Consider the following 16,804-nt stretch of genomic DNA (forward strand, 5'->3'; position numbering starts at 1 on the left):
TCCTCTATCATGTCTCCTGGTGTTTCCAGAATTCCTTCTACTGCCTTACGGCTTAGAGCTATTTGCAAAAAAGTCCGCTCTGTTTTGCTCCAGGTCTCCTTCAGATTCAAGTGCTTATCGGATTGCCATCATAGAGCTTGCTCTTTCAAAACCGGTGACCAAGTTTGACTTTCTATCCGGAACATCAAGCTGAGGCAGCCCTGTAGGAAATTGGGGCTCAGATTCATTGGACCATTCACTATAATCAAGAAAATCAATCCCTCATGAGATGGTTTAGGTGGCATGAGTATATCACAAAAGGCCCCGGGGCTCCCCAGGATACCCCTGATTATTCATTAACTCACTCTCCAGCAGCCCTTATGGAGTCCCCCCAGCCCACTGAACAGTCCTCTCCCCTTGATATACCTCTCAGGATGGAAGCATCTTTAGACTGTCAAAATGAACGCTAATATATTTGGTTGTATTTTTAGATCCTTAAATGTATATTGTTGATACTGTGACCCTTATTTAAACTGAGTGACTCCTTTCCCCCTGCGTGGGGATTCCTTATGTATTTCCCTTTGTATTTCTTTTCCCTTTTTTCCTTTTTTTATGTACCCCATATACTTTATGACAATGTTGAATAAAAATATTGATGCGAAAAAAAAAAAGTCAATCCCATGGCCTTTAGGCTTGAAATTCCTCCGTTCTTAAAAATTCCCCATACGTTTCATTGTTCTCTCCTAAAACCTGTTGGCTCTGCTAACAAATTCAATACTCGCAGATCACAAAGACCATGGGCAATCAATGTAGATGGGCGCCACAAATTTGTTGTGGAGAGTATCTTCGACTCCAAGAAAGTCCAGGGACAAAGCCATTTCTTGGTACATTGCAAGGGCTATGGCCCAGAAGAACGCTCTTGGGTTCCTCGGAGGTGCCTGCATGCTGACAAACTCATTAAAGAGTTCTCTAAACAGTTCCCTGGGAAACCAGGATGTCAGGGTTCCTTGACCCTTCCTCAAGGGGGGTACTGTTATGAGCTGCGGCGGTGCCTCAAGCCGCCACGATTCACTGTCTCTGGCTGATGCATTCCGTCCGTTTCCATGACGACCGAGACGTCGGTGGGTTGGGATGCTTTTGTGTATAGACGCCGCGTCACAGTATCAGGGGCAGCCGGGCATGTGCGCAACTTGTTTAATTAGCAATTACAGCCTTCTGGGCTGATTTTATCCTGCTGTGCCTCTTACTTGTTATTGGTCCATTTATGTTTATAAGGCAGGGGGCGCTTAGCCTCCCTGCCGGTTATAGCATCCATTTTCTGTTAGCTTGCCTGCTCCAGTCTGTTTTACTGAAAAACTTTGGATTGATTCTCTGTGTATGACCCTCTGCCTGTTTTCCTGGATTTTGGACTGTTTTCTTATTGCCCTGACCTCTGCTTAGTTATCTGGACTCCCTTTTATTGCTGCCAGACCTGACCTCTTGCCTGTACTTTACCACGTTTCCTGCTTTGGACCCTAGACCTCGGCCTGTTCCTGACCACACTTCGCTTGTCATCATCCGCTATCCCGTGCTGTGCTACATTCATAAGCTTATACTATGCTGAGTGTAAGACCTGGGGGCGTCCAAGTACCTATGAGCGCAACGAGCTCTACGGGAAAGGCGGCTGCTATAGGCGAAAACCTCTACATCCTGTTCTACAAGTTCATAATAGTAGTTATTAGAAATAACAATATGGAATGACTAAACAAGGCTCCATTACATATGCACAGGAACAGCAGAGCAGGGTCTGCAATACAGTAAGTAGATACACATCTCCAGAACCCCCCCTAAATTTTGTTACAAGGCCCAGTTAGTATGAGTTACAGTGCTGCAAGCACCTAAGATTTGCTACCATGGTTCCATGTCTATAAAATCAGCTTACTATAAAACATCAAATTGCTAGTTATTTGACTGTCTAGGTCTCAGAAATAGTGGACTAGTGGATAGTGGTGTTCCTAGTTTATCCTGAATTACTATTCTGATGTCTGGATCCTGGTTCATGTTGTCTTGACTCCTTTCCAATATCCTGATTTGGTTTCTTGCTCCTGTCTGATATCCAATTGCTGACCTGGATTATCAGTCCTTGCTTTGATTGCTGCATGTCTGTGTTGACATAGGCCTGTTTACCATTCTAATCCTGAGCTATCAGACCTGGCGTGTCACATTTATGCAGCTTCTCTGCATTCATGATGCAGAACTCTCTAATGTATTCTACTTCAGGTACTGTACATTGGAGCAATAAGGGCTATTATAGTATCTAGATTCCAGGATATACAAGTACATTGTGGCGCAGTATATTATCTTCCTGTGATTCAGCACTAGTACATTCTGTCTTTGGTGGGATTCCCAGACCCGGCTCATCTCCAGTAACCTCGTCCCTTCTACAGTGGCTAAACTTGTCTGCATGGAAGGTTGTCTCTAGATATGCCGGATATGTGAACTAAGGGTGTTTATCTGTGTATAAATTTGTATGTTATAGGCCCCACCACTCTCACTACTACAGTGAATATTGTCACTTTTACTTATTATGGCTCCCTGCAGACCATGGTCACAGTTAATATGAAATTGACTATATTTTTGTTCACATCAACCCATAGAAATTACTATGTTCCTCTCAACTGTCATACTGCTGTTATGGGCTCGCGCTTTTTGCTACGGTTAATTAAGGCAACATTCTTAAAATGTTTAAGTCAAAGCAATATGGGCAGCACAGTGGCGTAGTGGTTAGCATGTCTGCCTCACAGCACTGGGGTCATGAGTTCAATTCCCGACGATGGCCCTATCTGTGTGGAGTTTGTATGTTCTCCCTGTGTTTGCGTGGGTTTCCTCCGGGTGCTCCGGTTTCCTCCCACACTCCAAAAACATACTGGTAGGTTAATTGGCTGCAATAAAAAAAAAAAATTGACCCTAGTCTCTCTCTCTGTCTGTCTGTCTGTGTGTGAGTGCGTGTCTATAGTAGGGAATTTAGACTGTAAGCTCCAATGGGGCAGGGACTGATGTGAATGAGTTCTCTGTACAGCGCTGCGGAATTAGTGGCGCTATATAAATAAATGATGATGATGATGATGAATGTTCAAACATGGGGGAATGTTGCTCTATGTAGCATGAGTTGGAAATTATGGGTAGTCGTAAAGGCTCACCAAGATGCTTATCAGTAGCAGAAATACTCACCATTATGCAAATCAGTAAAGAATGCCCATTAGTACTCACCTCCTTGTTTCCTTCTCCTCTACACTTCAGTGTCCTGGGATAGTAAACCAAAGACTGTTTGTCTTCTATGGTGACACCCACTATCACACTTAATGTGACCTAAGAGCATCATCACTGATTTTGAATTGCCAAAAGTGGCCAGTTAGAAGACAGCAGGCAAGTGACTGATCACCCAAAATTATTCTGGTGGGTTGGCAGAAGGAGAAGAGTACATTTCAAAATGTAAAAAATAACATTATACTTAAAAGTCCGTAATAATTCCACTCTGTGGACCTGCAACTGATGTAAGGGATAGTTGACAGGTATGGTTCAGCCACTTGTATGTGTCAAAATGCTACTTCCAATTGTAGCTAAGAGGAAATAGTATTTTAACAAGTACATCTGGTGCTGCGTATGTGATTAATAGGGATGTGCACCGGCCACTTTTCGCGTTTTTGGTTTTGGGTTCTGAGTACCTTCAGGTTTTGGGTTCTAATGGGTTTTGCCAAAACACCCCCCCAAGGTTTTGGGTTCTGATTTTTTTTTTTTTAAAAGCATAAAAACTGCTAAAACCTCAATAACATTCATTTCTACTCATTTCCCGTCTGTTCTGAACACCTCACAATATTGTTTTTAGGCCAAAAGGTTGCACCGAGGTAGCTGCATGACTAAGTTAAGCGACACAAGTGGGCGGCACAAACATGTGGCACTGCAGTGGCAGACAGGATGGCAGTTTGAAAAACTAGGCCCCAGAGAGCACATCATGCAAAAAAAAGAAGTGCAAGATGGAATTGTCCTTGGGCCCTCCCACCCACCCTTATGTTGCGGAAAAAGGACATGCACACTTTAACAAACCAATCATTTCAGCGACAGGGCCTACCAAACTACTGTGGCTGAAATGATTGGTTTGTTTGGGCCCCCACACAAAAAAGGCAATTCATCTCTCCCTGTACAAAGTAAACTGGCTATACTGAGGCAAGATGTCATCCTCTGATTCCTCGCCCCCTTCAGTGTGTACTTCCTCATCCTCACACATTATCAATTCGTCCCCGCTGGACTCCACAATCACAGGTCCCTCTGTAGTCTATGGAGGCCATTGCTGGTCTTCATTGAAGAATTGCTAATTCATTTTGATGAACATCATCTTCTCCACATTTTGCGGAAGCAACCTCCTTCACCGCTCACTGACCAGGTTCCCCGCTGCACTAAAACTCTTTCGGAGTACACACTGGAGGGGGGACAATTCAGGTAAAATAGAGCCAGTTTGTACAGGGGCTTTCAAACTGCCTTTTTTTCCTGCCAGTGCAAGTAAGGACTGTCTGACATGCCTGCTTGGATGCTGTCACCAAAGTAATCAATTTTTCAATGGTGACAGCATTCAATGCAGCGACAGTAGACATGTCAGCAATCGTTGGCAGGTCCTTCAGTCCGGACCAGATGTTCAAATTCGCTCCTGCCTGCTCTGCATCCCAGCCAGCGGGTCGTTTAGGAAATCTCAGCTGTTTCCTCGCAGCCACAGGTGTGGGAGAAAATGAAGGAGGAGCTGTTGCCATGTCACGGTCCTCTTCAGATGACAATCTCCTGATCAGCAGGTCTTTGCACCGCTGTAGACTTGTGTCCGCCGGAAACAGAGACACAACATACGCTTTAAACCGAGGATCGAGCACGGTGGCCAGAATGTATTCCTTTGACTTTAAAAGAGTGACCACCCTCGGATCCTGGCAAAGCGTACGAAGGGCTTCACCCACAAGAGCTACATGCTTTGTGGAATCGCAATGCTTTACCAGCTCCTCCCTCACTTTCTCCAGCTGCTTCTGCAACAGCCTGATCAGGGGAATCACCTGACTCAAGCTGGCAGTGTCGGAACTGACTTCTCGTGTGGCAAGTTCAAACGGCTGGAGAACCTTGCACAACACGGAAACCAGTCTCCACTGCGCTTGACTCAGGCGCATCCCCACTCCTTTGCCTATGTCGTAGGTGGCTATGTAGGCTTGAATGGCCTTTTGCTGCTCCTCCATCCTCTGCAGCATATAGAGGGTGGAGTTCCAGCACGTCACAACCTCTTGTTTGAGGTGATGGCAGGGCAGGTTCAGGCGTTTTTGATGGTGCTCCAGTCTTCGGTAGGCAGTGGCAGAATGGCGAAAAATTTTGCGGGCCACCGCAAGCATATCCTGCACACCCCTGTCACTTTTAAGATAATGCTGCACCACCAAATTTATTGTGTGGGCAAAACATGGCACGTGCTGGAAATTGCCCATATGTAATGCCCGCACAATGTTACTGGCGTTGTCCGACACCACAAATCCCCAGGAGAGTCTAAGTAGGGTAAGCCACTGTGAGATGATTTCCCTCAGTTTCTCTAAGAGGTTGTCGGCCTTGTGCCTCTTACTGAAACCAGTGATACACAACGTTCCCTGCCTTGGAACGAGCAGGTGTTTCGGAGATGCTGCTACTGATGCTGCTGCTGCTGTTGCTGCGGAAGGCGATGCATCTACCCAGTGGGCTGTCAGTCATATAGTCCTTAGTTTGCCCTGAACCACTTGTCCACATGTCCGTGGTTAAGTGGACAGTGGGTACAACCAAATTTTTCAGAGCACTGAGGACACTTTTTCGTACTTCTCTGTACATCCCGGGTATCGCCTGCCTAGTGAAGTGGTATCTAGACGGGATTTGGTACCGGGGACACAATACCTCCATCAACCGTCTAAATCCCACTCCACTGATGGCGGACACCGGACGCACGTCTAACACCAACATAGCTGTCACGGACGCAGTTATCCGCTTTGCCATAGGATGACTGCTGTCGTACTTCGTGCTCACGGCAAACGACTGTTGTTGCAACAGCAGCAGCGGCAGTAGTAGGCGTACCGCTGCAGGTTACTCCGGAAGAATCCTGGATTGAAGAGGACTCAGTCATGCCGGTGACATGGCCTGCAGGACTATCTCCGATCCAGTTCGAGGAGGAAATTGACGAGGAGGGTGTTGCTGGTGTGGATACAACGGCACCAAGGGATTTGGGTGTCCCTGGACTGCTGACGGCCCTAGCCACAGTTCCTGAACTAAACACAGAATTATGAAGGGTCTTCAGGTGACGTATAAGGGAGGATGTCCCTAGGAGGCCAAGATCCTTACCCCTGCTTATTGCAGCTTTACATAAGCTACATATGGCAATACATTTGATGTCCGGATTGGGATAGAAATAATTCCAGACCGAAGAGGTGGATTTATTGGTCTTCTGCCCAGGCATGACAATGGGCTTTTTCATCCCATGGACAACAACTGTTTCCCCCCCTGGTGCCTCATTTAAGAAAACCACATCAGCATCCTCCTCGTCATTTTCCTCCTCAGCGCCAGCTACATCAATATCCTCCTCCTGGTGTACAACATTGACAACTTCATTATCAAAATCTAGAACTGCACTGTGGGTGATCCTTCCAGCATATGCAGAGGGCGTGCTGCAAATGGTGGAAGGAGCCACCTCTTCCCATACAGTGCTGGAAAGGTCAGGCATCGCAACCACCAACACCCTTGGACTCTCCTTGGGGATTTGTGATGCCATGTCTTTAGAAGGCAGAGTTGTTTGCTGTATTTTTAATGACCGCTTAACTCTCTTAAATTTTCTAGAGGGGGGGGGAGGAGGAGGGCTTAGATCGTTGGGTGAAGCTGAACCACTAGTCATGAACACGGGCCAGGGCCTAAGCCGTTCCTTGCCACTCCGTGTCGTAAATGGCATATTGGCAAGTTTACGTTTCTCCTCAGATGATTTTAATTTCTTTTTTTGGATCATTTTAGTGAACTTTGGCTTTTTGGATTTTACATGCCCTCTACTATCACATTGGGCATCGGCATTGGCAGACGACGTTGATGGCATTTCATTGTCTATGTCATGACTAGTGGCAGCAGCTTTTTGTTCTCCATTATATGCAGCACAAGAGAGCATACCCCTAAACCACACACACTCGGCAAAGCCTTTAAAAATTATATGCGGCACAGGACAGCACCACTGGACTGAGCAGGACACCACCACTGGACTGAGCAGGACAGAGCACAGGACACCACCACTGGACTGAGCAGGACAGCGCACAGGACAGCACCACTGGATTGATTTGGACAGCACCACTGGACTGAGCAGGACAGAGCACAGGACACCACCACTGGACTGAGCAGGACAGAGCACAGGACAGCACAACTGGACTGATTTGGACACCACCACTGGACAGAGCACAGGACACCACCCCTGGACTGAGCAGGACAGAGCACAGGACAGCACCACTGGACTGATTTGGACAGCACCACTGGACTGAGCAGGACAGAGCACAGGACACCACCACTGGACTGAGCAGGACAGAGCACAGGACAGCACCACTGGACTGAGCAGGACACCACCACTGGACTGAGCAGGACAGAGCACAGGACAGCACCACTGGATTGATTTGGACAGCACCACTGGACTGAGCAGGACAGAGCACAGGACACCACCACTGGACTGAGCAGGACAGAGCAAAGGACAGCACAACTGGACTGATTTGGACACCACCACTGGACAGAGCACAGGACACCACCCCTGGACTGAGCAGGACAGAGCACAGGACAGCACCACTGGACTGATTTGGACAGCACCACTGGACTGAGCAGGACAGAGCACAGGACACCACCACTGGACTGAGCAGGACAGAGCACAGGACAGCACCACTGGACTGATTTGGACACCACCACTGGACTGAGCAGGACAGAGCACAGGACACCACCACTGGACTGAGCAGGACAGAGCACAGGACAGCACCACTGGACTGATTTGGACACCACCACTGGACTGAGCAGGACAGAGCACAGGACACCACCACTGGACTGATTTGGACAGCACCACTGGACTGAGCAGGACAGAGCACAGGACAGCACCACTGGACTGAGCAGGACAGAGCACAGGACAGCACCACTGGACTGATTTGGACACCACCACTGGACTGAGCAGGACAGCGCACAGGACAGCACCACTGGACTGAGCAGGACAGAGCACAGGACACCACCACTGGCTGGACTGAGCAGGACAGAGCACAGGACACCACCACTGGACTGAGCAGGACAGAGGACACCACAAAAACACCCTCTCCCTTCCCTCTCCAATGCCCGAGTGAAGATGGCGGCGGAAAGCGGGGAATAATATGAATCCGGATTTCGCGAGATCCGACGGCGGGATTATAACATTTTGCCTCGTTCTGAGTTTTGCGTCGGGCGGGAATCCCCGAACAGTGCTCGGATCGGGGGGTGTTCGGATTTCAAAAATCCAAACCCGCTCACCCCTAGTGATTTATGAATGGGAGCAGGAAGCAATAACAGCAATTTCACATATAAGGAGCAGGGCCATTGCTAGGGAGAGGCATTATAATACTAAACAACAGAATTTTGCAATGCATGGCAGAGAGGTCACAGGCGACCATCTAGACCTCTTTCTGGAGTCTGCTTAGGTAACCCCTGAAATATTGTACACTTAGGATATTTTGGAATAATACTACTTCTGTGGGAGAACTTGTGTCTTCATCTGGCTAAGTTGTGGCTTCTTGTTTATTATATAAGTGATAACAATGGAACTACGGGAGCAGGTTCTGTAATAAGCCACTAGATTGTCAGCTTGCGAGCAGGCCCTACTTCCCTTATTATTTGTTAGTTAATATAATACCCAATTATAAGTTACTGTGTTTGTTCTCAACTGTAAAGTGCTATGGATTATGCTTATGCTATATAAATAAATGTTAATGGAAAAATACCACACAAGTGATTTACTTTTATCCCAAACTGTGCCTCCTTTGATATCTTGCCCCCCCCCCCCCACCACCACCACCATGTAGTCAGTGGCAGACTGACCAGTCCCATAGTGGGCTACCTTGAGCAGGGTCACTGGGCCACCTGCATTTTCTTCCTTTAAAAGGTTCCTAATAGACTGAGTCGAGTCTTGCCCCCCAGTATAAAAATTGCCAGCCCTCCCCTGCATGTAGGTACCAATAATGTGATCTGACATGCCTAGAAAATTTGATTGGGTTAATTTAGGCATATATTATTTTAAAAGAAAAATTTAAGTATATGTCTGGTGTATGAAAACTTGAGTATTGTCTTGACAAGGGTAGCAGTTGAGGAACTACTACAGGCACAAGGTTTCAAGAATTTTTACTTGTAATTAAGGAACACTGGAATGTCACAACATCTTGTTCCTTTGGAGCCTATAAGCATTGATAGTCTGTTAACGTGAATTATTTGTAGCTGGCATATTAGCTACCATTCTATCTTGTTAACACAGTATGTGAACACTAGGAATAGAGGAGATTCATTAGTCTCCTCTTGTTAAAACAAAGAAACAAAACTCTGAAATATGGAATTTGTTATACCAGGGGCCAGGAGGATCTGTTAAAGCCTAGGGGTAGGCAACATTTTCACATGGGTCTAGCTAAATCACAGAATATCAGGAAATGGACACATTTAGGACTACATTCATGCAAAACATAAACCGCACTAATATGAATCATTGATTTATACAGGTACAATGTTAAGTGTACACACAGTATTTCTGTCAATGCCTGATAAAAATGGGTTTGATATTTTTCTAAACTCCTTTTTTCCTGTTTAGTATTCATCCAGTAGATTTGCTTGAATGTTCAGAGTTGGCGTCTTGAGTGCATGTCAGGATTTGCCTGCAAGTCCCTTGCATTGCATGCTTTGCCTGGCAGCTCCTGCCTTTTTGACTTATATATATATATATATATATATATATATATATACACATATATATATATATATATATATATATATATATATATATATATACACACACAAGTTAACCCGTGCATGATACTCATGCATTCTAGTCAAATCAAGCTACTTAAGGTGTTAAAAAGGTTCTTGTCATGCATTTGGGCCATAGCCCAGGCCTCAACCACCAAACACTCCCCACTGTCACCCCCGGCAACCACCAACCACTCCCAACTGTCACTTCTCCTTCAAGAAATATATATATATTTTTTTTAAATCTTTATAAACACTTTTAACAATTAACAAATTAAATTAACAAATTAAAAACATCTTAGTATACCAAATTTCAGCCCTTTCTGAATTTTTTTTCCACACACACTAAGAATTTAGTAGGTCAGTGTATAACTCCGCCCAGCAGGTGCCGCTGCAGCTTGGTTTTATTTTTTACACACACAGACAGACTAACACGCGCCACTAGACATTTATATTATAGATAAATTTGTGGCAGTACCTCTATTCACCAGAGGTGCTGCTATTGTGCCTTCTTTGTTGTACTAGGGGTTAACCTCATTTATTATCCCTTGCACATGGGTGTGTCCCTACTTATACCAGTCACTCCTAGCATACATTGCTGGTTATTGTTGTCCCAAGCTGTTATAGCTTTTCCATGCTTCTGTGCTTCTGGTTTACCTGCTGTCATTTTACCTGCATCAGCTGTATACCTGGTAATACCTTTTGCATTTCTATGCTATGCTGATTACTACTCCATCTGGTTTGTACTTCCCAATAAACATCACGTGTTTCTTCATATTCCTGGCTCTTTAGCTGTATTTCTGCATAGAAGTGTGACAGTGCATTACTTTGGTTTGGCTTCAACTTGCGATGAAAAACCTGCATTTTTCTCCTGCTTTAAAGATAAATGCATGTCTTTGGCACTACGGAAAGTTGTCCAAGTTTTAATGTGGTAAGGCAACAAAACCTCTTCCATAGTTATATATTCCAAGGATAAGGGTTTTACTTTGAATGTAGTGTTTTTTTGTTGACAGGATCAGCATGTCTGTGTAGAATTACTTTAGTCTTTAACCTTTTCCACTTGGCATCTACGTATGAAAGTTAATGAATACTACCACCTTACAGAAAGATGAACAGTAGCTACAGTTTGCTTAAATCACCAAGTTTTTTTTGTTTGACCATAAATACAACTTTTGGAATTTTTTAAGACTGAATGTTTATCCATAAGACTTGCTTGCAGAGTATTCATGATGTAAAATAAATATCCAAATACTTCATCCTGATCAGCTCATGGATTGTAAGCATTAACTTACTATTTTACCACTGTAACAATAAGGAACTCACCCCTAATGAATTCCTATTGGTTGATTACTGTGTAGGATATGAGGTCTATGTTGCTTTAAACTTCTGATGCTCCTGGCAGTCCAGCTGCTGTTTCTCTGATCTTCTGCCAGTTTGTGTCTCCAATGGCAGCAGACAGACAGGTCATCCAGGCTTGTTTAATCTGTAGATTGCTTCATTTCATCAGTTGTCCAAACAAGCTGTTATATATAATTATTTCTGCATGTTTTTATATACATTGTGCAATAATAAAATTTACTTGAAGTATAATAGTAGTTGTTTTACATATCATTTCTACACTGAGCTTCATGGTCACTGTGACATACCATGGGAAGTGTTCCATATGTTCTGCAGGTAGGCCTATTAATTTGTTTACTTAGTACAGCCACCCACTCACTGGGAGTAACAGCTTAATAGTGAAGGTAGCCAGTCTGGGTTTTTTTTTTTTTTTTAAATCTTGTATGGGGTGGTGCGTACCAGAGCCCCACTTACTGCTACCATAATCTGCCAGTGTTGGGGCCCAAAATAAATCCTCCTTTTCACACCAGGAGATATGTCTTCCACATCCTGTAATATTTATTGGCTTTCTAGCCTTAAGCATGGTCTCAACCATCCTGTCAGAGAAAACCTGAGCCTTTAAGGTCATGGCTTGAACAGCCACACCATTAAAGCCAGTCACACTGATCCTTAGTGATAAAAGGACACCTGTCTTAACAGGTCTTGTCAGATACCACTATGGGCTAGAGCTGTAACTAGGCAGGTGCGGGCGGTGCCGTCGGCCAGAGCGCAAGCCCAAGGGGACGCAGCAGCCGCCTGCTACCTACCTCTGTACCTTCAGCCTTTTACTTTCGCAGTGGAATGCATGTGCATTCCACTGACAGGAAGTTTGGCATTTGAAACATCCTGTTAGTGGAATGCACATGCGATCTCTCCTTTCTCCTCTCCCGCCCACCCTGAGCTTACCTCTAACTAATATGCCTGTTTTAATCTTCACCATAGAATTGGGTCTGTGTTCTTATCTAGCAGTTTCAACCAGGAGAGCATTAAAGCTTAGGCCAAATGTAAATCCTGATCTTGTAATATGTTACAGCAATACAGACAATCTGTGTTGGATACATGTAAAGGACACAGATGAACACTCCAGATAAAGTACTGTATATGTTGAAACATTCTATGAATCTAAACTTCACTAACAAAAAGGTGCTCTGAACCAAGTCAATGGTCTAGCTACGGCACTGCTATGGGCCAACTGCCATGTTTAGAACATCCATGTAACTTCATGTCCAGTCTGGTGCTACCAGAATCACCTGAATGCCCTCTCATTTTACCTTCTTTAGGACATGCGGAAGCATTGCTTCTAAAGGGAACTCTCAGACGAGCGTTCTAAGGCAACAACATGGCATCTACCAACACATTTGGGTCCCTTGTTCTTAAGCAGAAGAGCTCCAACTTGTGGATCTACCGAGATGCCATCATGTCAATATCTAGCTGGCCCAAATTTGTAACGATTGTTTGCAAAACTGAGTGAAGGGACCAGTCACTGGGGTTTACGGCATGTCTGTTGAGAAATTTGCTTCCCGTTTTTTCACCCTTTGAATAAACACTGCAGCAATAGTCAGCATATTCTGTCCATCACATTATTTGGCTGGTTTCTCTCATGGCAAGGGATGTCTTGGTGATTCCCTGATACTTGAGGTATGAAACCACTGTGGCATTGTCTAATTGGATGTTTTATGGCCCTTTCATTGCAATAGATGGCATCCTCTGTCACGAAGCCCAGCCTGTCCCAGATACAGCAATCTAAACAGCTGGCTGTGATTGGAGTCCCCTTAGTTCATTAACAATGAATACACCTTTTTTGCAACCACAAAGGATTTATTATGGTGTCCTTGCGTTCACCAAAACCACTTACTAAAGTTTCACACATACACATGTAGCATGAGCCTCCCTGTGCTTTGTAAGTTCAAAAAGAATCACATAGAAATATGCTAGATTAAATATTTTTGATCCGAAAAATATTTCTCAGGCTTATTTACAAAAAGGTAATAGACATACAATAGGTTGCACAAATGAGTTTCAGAAAATAAAATAGGAAATAAAACCAGAATTCATACTTACAAGTTCAGGAATTGGCGTGTGAGGAGTACACATTGAGAAGAATTACACATTTCAGTTGGGGTAGACCCTTGCTTGTCAAAGAAATGGACACTGTACTTTTCGTACAAGGGATTTGTCTACCATTATTGGCTCTTCAACCCCCCCTCCCCTATTAATTAAATTTTTCACCTAAGTTAGATCGATGCCCAAAATGACACAGGGCTTTCGAAGTAAATTAAGGATGTCCGAGACCTGGCATTTTCACATGACCTGAGTGCTCACCTCTGCTCGTTTGGCCTGGCTAACTCCACTGCATACACAAACTACTCAGAGGTTTTATCTGTCAGCCTAGCTACTTTCACAAGACCATTGACACTTGCCTAGGTCAGACTCAGGTAAGTTAACAAAATACATTTTGAAAGGTTACATAAAATATTCAGAGTGTTCTACATAAATTCTTCAGAAAATAACAATCAGTCACTAGATATACTACATAATCGTCACACTCTGATCTATAGACTGCAAGCTTCAATGGGGCAGGGACTGATGTGAGTGAGTTCTCTGTACAGCGCTGTGGAATTGGTGGCACTATATAAATAAATGATGTTGAACACTGTTCTCAATTCCTGCACATGTATCCAAAGACCATGAAGGTGGCACTAGAGGGAGACAACCACTAAGCCCCGAAGTCTGCGTCCATTGTCACAATGGTCAAATCCCAGATAGTGACAGGGTGACCCCCCCCCCCATCCCCCAGGGGAGTCACTTTTGAAGACAATCTGATAATCTGGCTGGTCAGAAGATTATATAACTTGTTACACTTTGAAATAAGTTCGATACGAAAATCCCTTGATTGGACCCGTGCAAATTGCTCTGCCTTAGGGGTTAAGACCATTTTTCCTAAAAACCTTTATGTAAAAAATGAACTAACAGTCTATGAGCTCACAGAGAGATTACCAGTCCCTGGAAAAAAAGGATCTTTTCCTCTGTTAAGAACACCTTCTGTTGTCGGGTATTGAACAGCAGCACTAGGAAACCCATCCGCTGAGAGTGTGTTGGCTTTTTATCATTTGATGATCCATCCATGAAATTCTAAGTTCTGGTCCATCTGTAGTATGTGGTCCTGCAGCAATGTCAAAGATCCCTCCTTGATGTACACCATGGACTCATTCTATTCCGTGTCCTCTATGACAGACCTCAAAAATTTCATCTTGAACCTGTCCAATGGAAGCTGAGTGTTGAGGAACTTCAGGTTCAAAATGGACCAAGATGAGACTTGAGTAGAAATCCAACCCCTTCTGGTCTTCCAGAATGGGAATGACTGACCTTGAGGATATCATGAATGAATGGCTTCCTGTAGGGAAAAAACATTTGTTTTGCCTCTATGAAGGCGAGTTGTGTACAACCATCTGTGTGGGAAATTCAGGAGATGGAAGATATATCCCTGACTTATGATTTCTCTCACCCAGGCATCTGAGGTGGAATCGAACCACTGGTCCAGGAAGAGAAGCAGATGGGATCCCTCCACGGGGTTTCCTGTGTGGACAACTAGGCCATGAAGCCAACTCTTTGTCTGAGAACGTGGCAGGTTGATGCTTTGCTGCCCAAGCCTGTTTCACTCTCTGCCGACATCCACAAGAAGCAGAATATTGTCTCCTAGATTTCTGATGCCTTACTTTTCCTGAGAAATTAAAGAAGCAAAAAATTGGTCCCTTAGGTATGGGGGCATTGATCAGTAGAAAATCACCAGTGGTCAGGTAAACATTCTTATCCAGATCTAGACTAAATAAGACTCTCCCATGAGATTGATAAAGGACTCCAGAGTCCTTTTAGAGTTTTGTATCCATCTACCAGGCCCTAAGCCAGATGGCACAGTATGTGGAGACAGCAGAGACTGAAATCCTAGCTCCAATGAGCATCCAGTGCTGTCTTTCCCAGGTATTTATACGCCTTGTGGATGTGCTCAAGCAAGGTTAGCTAATCCAACTTGGCCCTACCTGACTGTAAACCAGTTGCTCCGACCATATCTCAACTGCCTTAGTGACCACAGTCGAAGCTACAATGAGTCTAAAGGACCCCGTCACAATTTAAATGGACTTGAAGGTGGTTTTAACCTGAGTATCCATGGTAAACCTAAGGACTGCAGTATTCTGAATCATTTTGGTGGCGGTCTTAGACAAATGTATTATGGGAACATTCATCTTAGTTGGAGACTACCATTTCACCGAATCCTCCCTGGAGAGAGTTTAAAGGGATTGACTGCAAACTGCATATTCTTCCAACTGAGGGGAAGAGGGAAAGGAAACGGTGTGTTTCTTCTTACTCATACAGTGAATTCTTGGGCATATCCAACTCGTTGTCCTGAATATTTAGTGACTGTTGCACTAAATCCTCTACCTCCTTCTTTCTATCCTGAATCCTCATCAAAACATGAGAAAACCTAAAGGTCAGAATCTACAACCACCTTACCTTCCTGCTGGGAGGAACCTTCAGAATCTGATCCCTCCCAAGACTGAAGAACGCAGCAGTCTGATGCTTCAGTGGTTTTGATAGTGTGATCAGCACTGCATTGACTTAGGCATTGGGCCCAGGCCATCTTGTCTGGTGAGGCTGGTAAGAGGCCCAAAGACCCCTGGTCTAGCACCCCAAGAAAGGAAGGGTCACTCCCCAAGGCTCCCGCGGAAGGGAGCCTTCATGTGCAGGCACTAGTGACTGTCTGCGACTACGAGTCTGCTCCTCTCTCCAGAAGGAGAGGGGAAACACTGTCAGGATTCTCAGTATGAAGACCACGGAGAGTAGTGTATATGAAACACAGTGTCTTTATTTTGCACACAGGTCAGGCAAGCATAAACTAAATACTGTTGATTGTAAAACAGCTAGCACTAGTCCATAGAAGCAGCAGGAACAGCATCCTAGGATTACTTGATGTAACTTAGAAAGCAGGGGACACTGGATACCAGGCTCAATTGGAGAAGTGCTGGTACTGGATAGCAGGATTACCAGGTTAAGCTAAGAAGCTGGAGTTACTGAAAACCAGGCACTGTTAGAGAATTGCAAGTACAGGATACTAGGATAACCAAGTTGTGACAGCCTTGCGTCTAGGTATGTTTGGTCAAAAATCTAGGCGAATTGTTGCAACCTAACTATGGTTTATTCAACAGATGCTATAACAGGCACAGTAATTCTCTAGAAACACAGCATAGACATGCGACGGAAGTACAGTTCCTAGTCACCACACAAGATACAGTCACAGACCCCAAAAATACTGATTATATAACACTGATTATTCCCATGGTCATGAAGCTAATGGGGGAGTGTATTAGGGCGGTAAGTCACTAGTGATTGGTGGTAATATGATGGGCTAACACTGGAGTGACCTCCCCCTGCTGACTAGTGACCATTGGTT

This window comes from Mixophyes fleayi, chromosome 12, assembly GCF_038048845.1.
Source record: "Mixophyes fleayi isolate aMixFle1 chromosome 12, aMixFle1.hap1, whole genome shotgun sequence".
Classification (NCBI taxonomy): domain Eukaryota; kingdom Metazoa; phylum Chordata; class Amphibia; order Anura; family Limnodynastidae; genus Mixophyes; species Mixophyes fleayi.